We start from the raw sequence: 13945 nt of genomic DNA, 5'->3' as shown, positions 1-13945 counted from the left end.
GAACTGATCAGAGACATGATTACTTTTAGACTTAAGGGGTAAGGGAAAAGAGATTGCCAGGTCCCAGGGAGACTTAACTGCTGTTGGAGATGCCACCCACCTGATAGGCACCTTTGCTACCTTAATGAAGGAGTATAGCCAATGTCAGCCTGAACCCAACAGGAAGGAGCTAAAGGATTAGGTCCAGGCAGACCTCATTTTTGTTGTGGTTTGTTTTCTTGTGCCTCCTAGATAACTGTGTTTCTACAAAGTGAAGGTTTGTGAGAACCCTGCATTTAACAAGTCCATTAGTACCATTTTTCCAATAGCATTTGCTCGCTTCATGTCTTGTGTCACATTTTGGTAATTATCACAATATTTAAAACTTTTTAATTAGTAGATTTATTACGGTGATCTGTGAGCGTTGATGATACTATTATGATTCCTTTGGGGTGCCACAAACCAGGCCCATGTAAGACAGCAAACTTATTCAATTGTTGCAGTGACAACATAGGATTTAGACTAGTACATAAACTTAGCTGCAAAAGCATCAACAGGGTTTGAGAGGATTGACTTCAGTTTTGAAAGGCATTCTACTGTGGATAAAATGCTATCAAACATCATTCTGTGCTGCAGAGAAATCATTCATGAGTCATCAGCATGCCAAACTTCAGTTTTGTCTTATTTTAAGAAATTGCCACAGCTACCCCAACCTTCAGAAACCACTGCCCTGATCAGTCAGCAGCCATCAACACTGAGGCAAGACTCTCCATCAACAAAAAGATTATGACTTGCTGAAGGCCCAAATGATGGTTAGCACTTTTTTAGTAATAAAGTATCTTTTAATTAAATTATAGACCTTATTGTTTAAAGACATTATGCTATCGCACATTTGATAGACTACAGTATAGTGTAAACACAAATTTTATATGCACTGGGAAACCAATTTGTGTGACTCACTTTATTGTGGTGGTCTAGAACCAAACCCACAATATTGCCAGGGTACACCTACACTGAAATCTCTTTCCCTCCCCAATGTAATAGCCAAGCAGTGTCCCCCATCATTGGTGGCCAAACCCAACTTAAAAGCAGAGGGCAAGGATGTAACTTATAAAGTTCAGGCTCATGGAGTAGAGTCCAGGCTGAAGAAAAATAGAGTGAATCTGACAGAAATGGAGTTAATTTCATCAAGATGATAAAATATTCAGTGTATATATATCAAATAATAGAGCTTCAATATATATAAAGAGAAAAATATTATCATTTATGGAAGAAATAGGATTCCCTGGTGGCTCAGCCTGTAAAGAATCTGTGTGCTGTACAGGAGACCTAACTTCAATCCCTGGGTTGGGAAGATCCCTTGGAGAAGGAAATGGCAACCCACTCCAGTATTCTTGCCTGGAGAACTCCATAGACAGAGGAGTCTGGTGAGCTATAGTCCATGAAGTTGTAAAGAGTTGGACATGACTGGGCAACTGACCAACAACAATATAAGACACCAAAGGCTTCCCTGGTGGTTCACTGGGTAAAGAATCCTACTGCTAACGCAGGCAACACAGGTTCAATCCCTGGGTCGGGAAAATCTGGAGGAGGGCATGGCAACCCACTCCAGTATTCATGCCTGGAGAATCCCGTGAACAGAGGCGCCTGGCAGGCTATAGTCCACAGGGTCCCAAAAAGTTGGACATGACTGAAGCGATGTGGCATGCACGCACTTTTCCACAAGTTCTGTGTACATCATGTTCTCTCTGCCCCCAATGTGCTTCCTTCCCCTTCATAGTACTATTGCATATCCTTCAGATCTCTTCTCATATATCTAACCCTCAGAGAAGTCTTCCATGATCTCTGTAAATTATACCAACTCCTTCTATTATAGGTATCCATGGAGCTCACTTTGGAAGGACTCACCACAGGTGCAACTTTATAGCAACATATGTAATTGGTAATATTTATATCCTACACTACTTACCTGATGGCTCAGACGGTAAAGAATCTGCCTGCATTGTGGGAGACCCAGGTTCGATCCCTGGGTCAGGAAGATACCATGTAGAAGAAAATGGCAGCCCACTCCAGTATTCTTACCTGGGAAATCCTATGGACAGAGGAGCCTGGTAGGCTACAGACCATGGGGTCACAAAGACTTGGACACAACTGAGTGACTAAAACATACTACAATGTAAGCCTCAAGAGAAGAGGAACCATGTCTGCTTTTACATAACATTATACCTTCAAAAATGCATCTTGAGGATGTTCAATAAGTCAATATTAAAGAGTGAATGGATATTAAAGGACTGAATGGATATTAAGTTAGTGACGGTATTGTTGAATTGGGTTTTAGGTATGGTAGAAAGGCTCAAGATGATTCTATAAGTAGGTCTGATTTCAAAGCCTGTCTCATTTTCCATTTGTACCTCATAAGCTTGTTGTGGTAATTACATTAAAAATGTAAGTAGAGCTTCCGACATAGTACAATATGAGCAGTCTGGCCTCCTTTCACGTCCACCTGCGACCTTAGGGCTGGTATAAGGCAGAAGGTCCCTGGTGGCTCAGAAGATGAAGAATCTGCCTGCAATGCAGGAGACTGGGGTTGGGAAGATCCCTTGGAGAAGGGAATGGCTTCCCATTCTAGTATTCTCGCCTGGAGAATTCCATGGACTTGGGGTCCACGGGTTTTAAAAAGTCAGACATGACTGAGCGACTAACACTAGACTCCTAGTATTGAAGTATGTGGTAATCAGAAGATTGTAAACCCTATGTAAAGACATATAAACACACTAGGAAAACATTACACGAATCAAGAAAAACACATTTCTAGGCCAAGTTGGCGTTCTGGCTGCCAGTTTGCAATCCCTGAATTCTAGTCTGTATCAGAGTATCATTATGAGAATGAAGATGGATTGGAAAACACTTATTTTAAACTGTTTTGTGCCCTTTACTTGGGGCTTCTCAGGTGGCTCAGTGGTAATCTGCCTGCCAATACAGGAGCCGCAGGAGATGTGGGTTCAATCCCGAGGTCAGGAAAATCCCCTGAAGGTGGAAAAGGCAACCCACTCTGGTATTCTTGCTAGAATAACCCCATGGAGAGAGAAACCTGGCAGGCCATGGGGTCCATGGGGTCACAAACAGTTGGACATAACTATGCATGCACGCATGCATGCCCTTTACTTCCTACTTCTTAACATATGTATTAATATATAGTTCTATTTAGAGTTAGAAAGTGGAAAGGGAATCAGATCAGATCAGATCAGATCAGTCGCTCAGTCGTGTCCGACTCTTTGCGACCCTGTGAATCACAGCACACCAGGCCTCCCTGTTCATCACCAACTCCCGGAGTTCACTCAGACTCACATCCATCGAGTCACTGATGCCATCCAGACATCTCATCCTCTGTCATCCCCTTCTCCTCTTGCCCCCAATCCCTCCCAGCATCAGAGGCTTTTCCAATGAGTCAACTCTTCACATGAGGTGGCCAAAGTACTGGAGTTTCAGCTTGAGCATCATTCCTTCCAAAGAAATCCCAGGGCTGATCTTCTTCAGAATGGACTGGTTGGATTTCCTTGCAGTCCAAGGAACAGTTCAAAAGCATCAATTCTACGGCGCTCAGCCTTCTTCACAGTCCAACACTCACATCCATACATGACCACAGGAAAAACCACAGCCTTGACTAGACGAACCTTTGTTGGCAAAGTAATGTCTCTGCTTTTGAATATGCTATCTAGGTTGGTCATAACTTTCCTTCCAAGGAGTAAGCGTCTTTTTAATTTCATGGCTGCAGTCACCATCTGTAGTGATTTTGGAGCCCAGAAAAATAAAGTCTGACACTGTTTCCATTGTTTCCTCATCTATTTCCCATGAAGTGATGGGACTGGATGCCATGATCTTCGTTTTCTGAATGTTGAGCTTTAAGCCAACTTTTTCACTCTCCACTTTCACTTTCATCAAGAGGCTTTTTAGTTCCTCTTCACTTTCCTTAATTTATAATCACTCTAAGAGAACAGGAAATGAAAGAGGAGTGATTCTCCAAAGCAAAAGCAGAATATTGTTACCAAAAGAAGGAAGATGAAATACTGTACAGGCAAAGCAACAGATGCCCAACACTCCTTTCCTCTTCTCTACCTAGTGGGATTATCTTCTTATATGACACTTCTTATATATCACTTCTGTGCTACCTACCATGGTAGGTCACATCCTACCATAACATCTTCCTGTCCAGGAAAAATAAATTATTCTTTTTACATTTGTGTAAGTAATATGTACTATATTATTACCTTTACTGTGCTACAGCAAAAGAGCTGTGATGTATCTGCCTGTCTCTGAGAGATAGCTTCCTCCAGAGAGAAAAATTTCCACCCACAGACACTGTACTGCTTCCTGCTCTGCCTCTTTTCCTCAGTTACCCAGTTACTCTTTTCCTGATGCCTACCCAAGTTACATATCCTTAGTCCTGTTTCTAGCTAAGACTTTGGTAATTTTTTTGCCTGGCTTAGGATATCGTCTTATGGTCTGCCTTACAAAGTCCTCAACTCTGGCCTTCTGGTACTCTGCTTCTCTGTTCAAAGACAACATCGAAGGTTCTATTCTTTCCTAAACATCCCTGAGTTAGATTTTCAGGTCATACAAGTAGAATACATAACCTTTATACATAGCATATATATGCAGGATAATATATTTCATATACACAGAGTAATTGTGCCATATCTGTCTCCTCACTAGGCAATAAGCTTGAGATTTGTCCGTTAACATGTCCTCAGCATCTGGGATAGTACCTTAGTAGGCCCTTTAAAAGACTTTTGAATAAATGAATGAAATGTTGCCTCTTGTCTTTAACTATCAATATTTATATTGGTGGGGGGGTCTTTTTGAAAGTTGTTATACTTTCTTAGTTTTGCAGTTTCAGCTGAGACATCACCCTGAGAAAATTAACTATAACCCAATATTCTATCTGAGGTAATAGATCATTATTGCAAAATAGGTAGCCAAAATTTGGTTTTATCATCATTAACTGATCATCCACCTTTATATATATATATATATATATATATATATATATATATATATAATAATTCACTAGGGGGGCTAGACTTTAAAGAGTGAGGATTTCTTTAGAGACTAAGCATAGACATGTTTCCCCTCTCTTTCTTCAGGTCAAGGGAGGAGAACTTCAGGAACCACTTAAATGGGCTGAAGTGTATGCGCTGGTGTTTGGGGGCACACAGGTCTCTGTCTCAGTGCTGACAAAGCAGAAGATTGGCATGACTCTTGGCGGCAGAGTCAGGAGACAGTGCTGTGGAGGGAATGAGCTGTAATGCCTCTGGGGTAAATACATGGTATGTGGCTCCTGCAGGAGCAAGACCTGAGGCATCTCGGGAGGAAGTTTGTGAAGAAGACTGCCTGGAGGGCTCGGGTGACACCAGCAGAAAGAGGCAAGATTCTTTACCCATATAGGTTGTTACAGAATATTGAAGGGAGTTCCCTGTGCTATACAGTAGGTCTTTGTTGATTACCTGTTACATATAGTAGTGTGTATATGGATATATGTATATGTATAATTGAATCACTTTGCTATATACCTGAAATGAACACAACACTATAAGTCAACTATACTCCAATATAAAATTTTAAAAAAATTAAAAAGAGGCTGGAGGGGCACGGGCAGTCAGGCTCTGGGGGGCAGCCATGCACACTTGTCAAGGGGAGGTGCAAATCTCTTGGTTATTTAAAATCTGTCAGTGGCCTCCTGTTGTTCTTAGAGTGAAACCTAACTCCTAACATTTGTGATCTGACCCCTTCCTATGTCTACCCTCCACCTCTTTCACAAATCATCAGCCATGCTGGCCTTCTCCCAGTTCCTCTTACACACTATATTCGTTCTCAAAATGTTGTGCCTTATGCCAGAATTGACTTTTTTTTTCCTCTTGCTTTTTCTAGGCTTCGTTCCTGTTTGTCCTTGAGATCTTAGCTAAAATCTCTCTCTCTTATAGAGGTTTCTGTTGAACTCTGAATTTAACATAAATTTCTGTAATACTTTGAGTTGGGCAAAGCTGCAAATGGCATAAAACTCAAATTAACTGTATCTTCCTGGTAGCTCAGCTGGTAAAGAATGTGCTTGTAATGCAGGAGACCCCAGGTCGATTTGGGATCAGGAAGATCCCCTGGAAAAGGGATAGGCTACCCACTTTAGTATTCATGGGCTTCCCTAGTGGCTCAGACAGTAAAGAATCTACCTGGTATGTGGGACACCTAGGTTCAATCCCTGGGTTGGGAAGATCCCCTGGAGGAGGGCATGGCAACGCACTCCAATATTCTTACCTGGAGAATCCCCATGGACAGAGGAGCCTGGCAGGCTACAGTCTACGGGGTCACAAAGACTCAGATACAACTGAGCAACTAAGCACGGCACAATAAACAAAAGCATCTTCTTTTCCCACGAATGTCATGAAATCAGTCTAGACCTGGTGCTTTTGTATAGTTTCAGGATTCCAGGATTCTTATATCTTGTGTCTACACAATGTGTGGGGTTCAATTTTAAGTTCATTTCATGGTCTATAAGGGCTCCTCCTGTTGTAGACAGCACATGTACTTTGCATCTGGCAAAAAGGGGAAAGGGGAAGGGCATGTATCCTTTTAAGCTCAGTTCTAAAAGTTGCTCATACTAAATTCACTTACACATACTACATCATAGAGCTTATTTTGGAAACAATAATACACACCCCCAGATGTACCTAGGCATTTCATCCAGTTTCTGACCCAATTCAGTACTTCCTTATTCTTCATTTAGCTCTGTCATGTCGAGCTGAAAGTTAGGCAAACTGGGAAATAACAATCTTTATCCTGTCAAGCTAAAATTAGGGAACAGATTAAATATAATGAACAAGTAGAAGTTGCCCTCACAAACACCCATCAGTTTTATTATCTTACAACACTAAGTTACAGAGGCTAAACTCTTCTCCTTCATAGAAACTTTTTTTGATCACTCAATCTAAAGTAAATTTTTATATTTTGGGTAATAGAAAATTCATCTCGAAAATGATCTCCCGGGAAAAAGGTTTTATTATCTTTCACATTAAAGTCATACAGTCATTCTAGGGTTGGCATGGTGCTCTGTGGTATTCAGAAAGGCAATGAGTTAAAATTTATGTAATTCCATTATATTAGTCAGCAAACTATAACCCACGGGTCAAATTTGGCTTGCCACCTGTTTGGAAGAAAAATGTTATTGGAACTCAGACTCACACATTAATTGATGTATTAATTTGTGATTACTTTCTCACTACAGCTGTGAAGTTAAGGGTTGCAAATAAGAATATACAGTCCACAAAGGCTAAACTATTTACTGTCTGGCTTTTTATAGAACAGAATTGCCACCACCTGAATTACATTAATAAATTTGTTGAATAACATCTATGTAGAGTCGTGGTGGCCACAGGACTGGAAAAGGTCAGTTTTCATTCCAATCACAAAGAAAGGCAATGCCAAAGAATGCTCAAACTACCACACAATTGAACTCATCTCACACGTTAGTAAAGTGATGCTTAAAATTCTCCAAGCCAGGCTTCACCAATACTTGAAGCGTGAACTTTGAGATGTTCAAGCTGGATTTAGAAAAGGCAGAGGAACCAGATATCAAATTGCCAACATCCTCTGGATCATCGAAAAAGCAAGAGAGTTCCAGAAAAACATCTATTTCTGCTTTATTGACTATGCCAAAGCCTTTGACTGTGTGGATCACAATAAACTGTGGGAAATTCTGAAAGAGATGGGAATACCAGACCACCTGACCTGCCTTTTGAGAAACCTATACGCAGGTCAGGAAGCAACAGTTAGAACTGGACATGGAACAACAGACTGGTTCCAAACAGGAAAAGGAGTACATCAAGGCTGTATATTATCACCATGCTTATTTAACTTATATGCAGAGTACATCATGAGAAACTCTGGGCTGGAGAAAGCACAAGCTGGAATCAAGATTGCCGGGAGAAATATCAATAACCTCAGATATGCAGATGACACCACCCTTATGGCAGAAAGGGAAGAAGAACTAAAGAGCCTCTTGATAAAAGTGAAAGAGAAGAGTGAAAAAGTTGGCTTAAAGCTCAACATTCAGGATGGGGAACGCGGGTATACCTGTGGCGGATTCATTTCGATATTTGGCAAAACTAATACAATATTGTAAAGTTTAAAAATAAAATAAAATGTTTTAAAAAAAGGAAAAAATAAATAAAATATTAAATAAACATTAAATTAAAAAAAAAAGCTCAACATTCGGAAAACGAAGATCATGGTATCCGGTCCCATCACTTCATGGGAAATAGATGGGGAAACAGTGGAAACAGTGTCAGATGTTATTTTTCTGGGCTCCAAAATCACTGCAGATGGTGATTGCAGCCATGAAATTAAAAGACGCTGACTCCTTGGAAGGAAAGTTATGACCAACCTAGATAGCATATTAACTAGCAGGGACATTACTTTGTCAACAAAGGTCTGTTTAGTCAAGGCTATGGTTTTTCCAGTGATCATGTATGGATGTGAGAGTTGGACTGTGAAGAAAGCTGAGCACCGAAGAATTGATGCTTTTGAACTGTGGTGTTGGAGAAGACTCTTCAGAGTCCCTTGGACGGCAAGGAGATCCAACTGATCCATCCTAAAGGAGATCAGTCCTGGGTGTTCATTGGAAGGACTGATGTTGAAGCTGAAACTCCAATACTTTGCCACCTGATGTGAAGAGCTGGCTCATTTGAAAAGACCCTGATGCTGGGGAAGATTGAGGGCAGGAGGAGAAGGGGACAACAGAGGATAAGATTGTTGGATGGCATCACCGACTCAATGGACATGGGTTTGTGTGGACTCTGGGAGTTGGTGATGGACAGGGAGGCCTGGCGTGCTGTGGTTCATGGGGTTGCAGAAAGTCAGACCCGACTGAGCGACTGGACTGAACTGAACTGAAGAGTCATAAATTTCCTTGGAGCTTTAAGATTATCCCTCTGAAACCCAGCAGATAAGTAATTATGTTCCTACAACATACTTTCCCTCTGCTTAGTATCTTCTTTAATTTTCATTTTTCTATGGGAGGTGTGTAAGTTGAAGACCTTTTTAATTTTTCACTTGGAATTATTTTTTGGTTAATCCTTGTGATGCCACCAGAGTTGGGGCAATCTTAGAAGTCACTTTATGGGACTTGGTGTACCACCAAGATTCCCCTTCCAGCTGCTGAAATGCTCGTTAGCCCTTGCTTGTCAGCCGTTTTCAGAATTGCCTTCAGTAAAGAGAGCTTGCTTGCCCAAATTGCGGCATCTGGAATCTGATAACAATGGCATGAAGGTATAAGTGCTTAGCCCTTCTTCTCCCTACCCTACGTTGGGATAACTCTGAAGGGCGATCTCAACTTCAGAGCTCCCATCAGTTAGCTGAGGCCTCATTGAGATTACTTTGCAGTCATTATCTCCCTCTGTCCATTCCTACTTTCCTTCCCTTTTCTTGTGCAGATGGTTGTTTCCAAGAGTATTCCTTAATAAACTTCTTTCCTCTTAAGCTCTGCCTCAGAGTCTTCCCACCAACAAAAAGCACCTAACCTAATTTCCTGATTCTAGGAAGCCGAATCTTATAGATTTCACAAGGCACAGGTTTGGAAAGGGGAAGTGCCAGAACTTTGGGCTCCAAAGGTCAGTTCCCTTTCAACAATAATATGATAAGTTAATTTTAAGGGAGCTCTCATTGCTATCTAATATCTTGGGCTTCTGTAAGAAGCAAAGACTGAAGTACTGTAGCCTCCTCTTGATATTTTGAAATTCTAATGTCAAGAGTCTTTATCAATTCAGCTTCACTGGAATTTGTTCACCATGTTATAGGATAAACTGAAGTGGAGATCATTGTTTGAAGGACACTTCATAGATCAGCATACCTAAGGTCTGAATCCCACAGTCTGTATTTTCTACTTGTACGATTTTGGACAAATTTCTTAAACTTAAGTGTCAGATTTATTACCTAAGAATTGGAGGATAGTATCCATTAGAGGCAGGGGGGACCCTCTTCTATTCCATTACTTTAGTTTATCCAACATGTAACACCCACCCTATTTCATTTCATTCTACTCCAAAAGGAATTACAAACATTCTAAGACATTTCTATCACTATGGTAGTTAAAAAATCATGAGAAGTCACGGTTCCTGCCCTGAGGAATCCTCTAATTTTATTACACAGACAAAATTTAAAATATAAAATGATTAGAGAAATATATAAGTTAGAAACCAAGTTCAAATGGTATAGAATGGGCAATGTGTTAAGAAAATGAAGGCCAAGATAGATTTAGTGAAAGTCACTCAGTTGTGTCTGACTTTTTGTGACCCCATGGACTATACAATCCATGGAATGTTGCAGGCCAGAATACTGGAATGGGTAGCCTTTCCCTTCTCCAGGGGATCTTCCCAACCCAGGGATCAAACCCAAGTTCCCTCATTGCAGGTGGATTCTTTACCAGCTGGGCCACAAAGGAAGCCCTAGAATAGTGGAGTGGGTAGCCTATTCCTTCTCCAGTGGATCTTCCCGACCCAGGAATCAAACCGGGGTCTCCTGCATTGCAGACAGATTCCTCACCAACTGAGCTCTCAGGGAAACCCTGATAGATATAGTTAAATATAGATTTAACATATCCAAAATTTTCATGATATCAGTTTATAATTGTTCTCCAAAGTATCTATAGGTTAAAAAAAGTTGAATTATCGTTTTTCAAATTGAAAGAATGGAAGGAACTTTTCCTTTCCATTCTCTCCAGTTGAAAGTATTAATGTAAGAAAAGTCACAAGTGAAACAGTAAAAAATTTTAACTTAAACTTTCATATAGTAAAATTAACTCTTTGTTGTCCAATTCTATGACTTTTGAAAAATTCCTAGTGTTGTATAATCACCATCAAAACTTTATTCAGTTCAGTCGCTCAGTCGTGTCCGACTCTTTGCGACCCCATGAATCGCAGCACACCAGGCCTCCCTGTCCATCACCAACCCCCAGAGTTCACTCAAACTCATGTCCATTGAGTCAGTGATGCCATCCAGCCATCTCATCCTCTGTTGTCCCCTTCTCCTCCTGCTCCCAATCCCCCCCAGCATCAGAGTCTTTTCCAATGAGTCAACTCTTCGCATGAAGTGGCCAAAGTATTGGAGTTTCAGCTTCAGCATCAGTCCTTCCAGTGAAAACCCAGGACTGATCTTTAGCATGGACCGGTTGGATCTCCTTGCAGTCTAAGGGACTCTCAAGAGTCTTCTCCAACACCATAGTTCAAAAGCATCAGTTCTTCAGTGCTCAGCTTTCTTCACAGTCCAACTCTCACGTCCATACATGACCACTGGAAAAACCATAGCCTTGGCTAGACAGACCTTTGTTGGCAAAGTAATGTCTCTGCTTTTTAATATGCTATTATAAAGGCATGGTTGATCATGTGACCAACCATATGACAGGTTGGTCATAACTTTTCTTCCAAGGAGTAAGCGTCTTTTAACTTCATGGCTGCAGTCACCATCTGCAGTGATTTTGGAGCCCAAAAAATAATGTCTGACACTGTTTCCACTGTTTCCCCATCTATTTCCCATGAAAACTTTATTACTCCCCCTGAAATTTTCTCATGCAAACACTGCAGTCAGACCTTCTCTCCTCCTTCCTCAACTCTTGACAACCACTAATTGATTCTCTGTCCCTGTGTTTTTGCTGATCCAGAATATTATATAAATGTTCTTTAGTATCCAGCCTTTTAATATGGCTTCTTTTACTTGGCAAATGTAATTTGGGCTCATCCATGTTGTATGTATCAATATTTTGTTTCTTGGCAACCCACTCCAATATCCTTGTTGGAGAATCCCTTGGACAGTGGAGCCTAGCAGGCTATAGTCCATAGGATCACAAAGAGTCAGACATAACTGAAGAGACTTGGCATGCATGCCACTTTCTGAATATTATCAATATAACTGCTATGAACATTTGTATACAAGTTTTTTTACGTAGATGTATGCTTTAATTTCTCCTGAGTAAATATGGAGTAAAAATAGAATTTCTGGTCTTAAGGTAAATTTATGTATAACATTTTAAGAAATTGAAAAACAGTTTTCCAAAATGGCTGCAGTGTTTTATATTTTCATCATCAGTATATAAACGTTCCCTTTTCTCAGTATCCTAGTCAATACCTGTTATTGTCATCTGTATGACTTGGGGTAATTTTTCATGACAGTATTGGTGATTCATATATGTTCTTCAGTGAAAAGTTTTATCATGTACATAATTTGTAATTTTGTTTTCCCAATGTGTGGCTTTACTCTATTGTTTTTCTTTTTAAAATTTTATTACTTTCTGCTTTTACCTTGAGTGTTTATTTACTTCTCTTTGTTCTGGTTGTGATTTGCTGTTTATTTGTAGTTTCTCAAGATGGAAGCTTACTTATTGATTTCAGACTTTGTTCTTTTCTAATAAAAGCACTTAGTGCTATTAATTTCCCTCTAAGCAATTGCATTCCATATATTATGATACATGGTATTTTCATTTTCACTTAGTTAAAAATGTTTTCCAGTTTCTCTTGAGACTTTCTTTCTGACCTATTGGTTATTTAGTACTGTGTTGCATAATATCAAAACACTACAGGTGCTGCTAGTGGTAAAGAACCCACCTGCCAATGCAGGAAACTTAAGAAATGTGGGTTCAGTCCTTGGGTTGAGAAGATACCCTGGGCTAGGAAATGGTAAGCCATTCCAGTATTCTTGCCTGGAGAATCCCATGGACAGAGAAACCTGGTCAGTCAGTTGAGTTCAGTTCATTCGCTCAGTTGTGTCCGACTCTTTGCAACCCCATGAATCGCAGCACGCCAGGCCTCCCTGTCCATCACCAACTCCCAGAGTTCACCCAAACTCATGTCCATCGAGTCAGTGATGCCATCCAGCCATCTCATCCTCTGTCATCCCCTTCTCCTTCCCCCAATCCGTCCCAGCATCAGAGTCTTTTCCAATGAGTCAACTCTTCGCATGAGGTGGCCAAAGTACTGGAGTTTCAGCTTTAGCATCGTTCCTTCCAAAGAAATCCCAGGGCTGATCTCCTTCAGAATGGACTGGATGAATTTCCTTGCAGTCCAAGGGACTCTCAAGAGTCTTCTCCAACACCACAGTTCAAAAGCATCAATTCTTCGGCGCTCAGCCTTCTTCACAGTCCAACTCTCACATCCATACATGACCACTGGAAAAACCATAGCCTTCATTAGACAGACCTTTGTTGGCAAAGTAATGTCTCTGCTTTTGAATATGCTATCTAGGTTGGTCATAACTTTCCTTCCAAGGAGTAAGCGTCTTTTAATTTCATGGCTGCAGTCACCATCTGCAGTGATTTTGGAGCCCCAAAAAACAAAGTCTGACACTGTTTCCATTGTTTCCCCATCTATTTCCCATGAAGTGATGGGACTGGATGCCATGATCTTCGTTTTCTGAATGTTGAGCTTTAAGCCAACTTTTTCACTCTCCACTTTCACTTTCATCAAGAGGCTTTTTAGTTGCTCTTCACTTCCTGCCCTAAGGGTGGTATCATATGCATATCTGAGGTTATTGATATTTCTCCTGGCAATCTTGATTCCAGCTTGTGCTTCTTCCAGTCCAGCGTTTCTCATGATATACACATGGACATCACCAGATGGTCAACACTGAAATCAGATTGATTATGTTCTTGCAGCCAAAGGTGGAGAAGCTCTATACAGTCAACAAAAACAAGACCAGGAGCTGACTGTGGCTCAGATCATGAACTCCTTATTGCCAAATTCATACTTAAATTGAAGAAAGTAGGGAAAACCACTAGACCATTGGTATGAGCTAAATCAAATCCCTTATGATCATACAGTGGAAGCGAGAAATAGATTTAAAGGCCTAAATCCGATAGATGGAGTGCCTGATGAACTATGGAAGAGGTTTTTGACATTGTACAGGAGACAGGGATCAACACCATCCCCAT

At 40.7% G+C, this 13945-nt stretch overlaps 1 long non-coding RNA gene across 2 annotated transcripts in view; it reads left to right on the top strand.

Annotated features, from left to right (window-relative positions):
- LOC113898337 overlaps positions 1-13945 on the top strand; it is a 429587-nt gene that overhangs the window by 931 nt on the left and 414711 nt on the right. Inside the window, exon 2 of one of the 2 annotated variants that reach the window (XR_003512612.1) lies at positions 1856-2453. The exons of the other annotated variant lie outside the window; for it this stretch is intronic. This is a non-coding gene — a long non-coding RNA (uncharacterized LOC113898337). Of the gene's footprint in view, positions 1-1855; positions 2454-13945 lie in introns of those variants that run through there. 2 annotated transcript variants of the gene reach the window in all.

The sequence above is a fragment of the Bos indicus x Bos taurus genome, chromosome 9 (assembly GCF_003369695.1).
Source record: "Bos indicus x Bos taurus breed Angus x Brahman F1 hybrid chromosome 9, Bos_hybrid_MaternalHap_v2.0, whole genome shotgun sequence".
Classification (NCBI taxonomy): Eukaryota; Metazoa; Chordata; class Mammalia; order Artiodactyla; family Bovidae; genus Bos; species Bos indicus x Bos taurus.
This window is presented reverse-complemented; position numbering and strand designations above follow the sequence as displayed.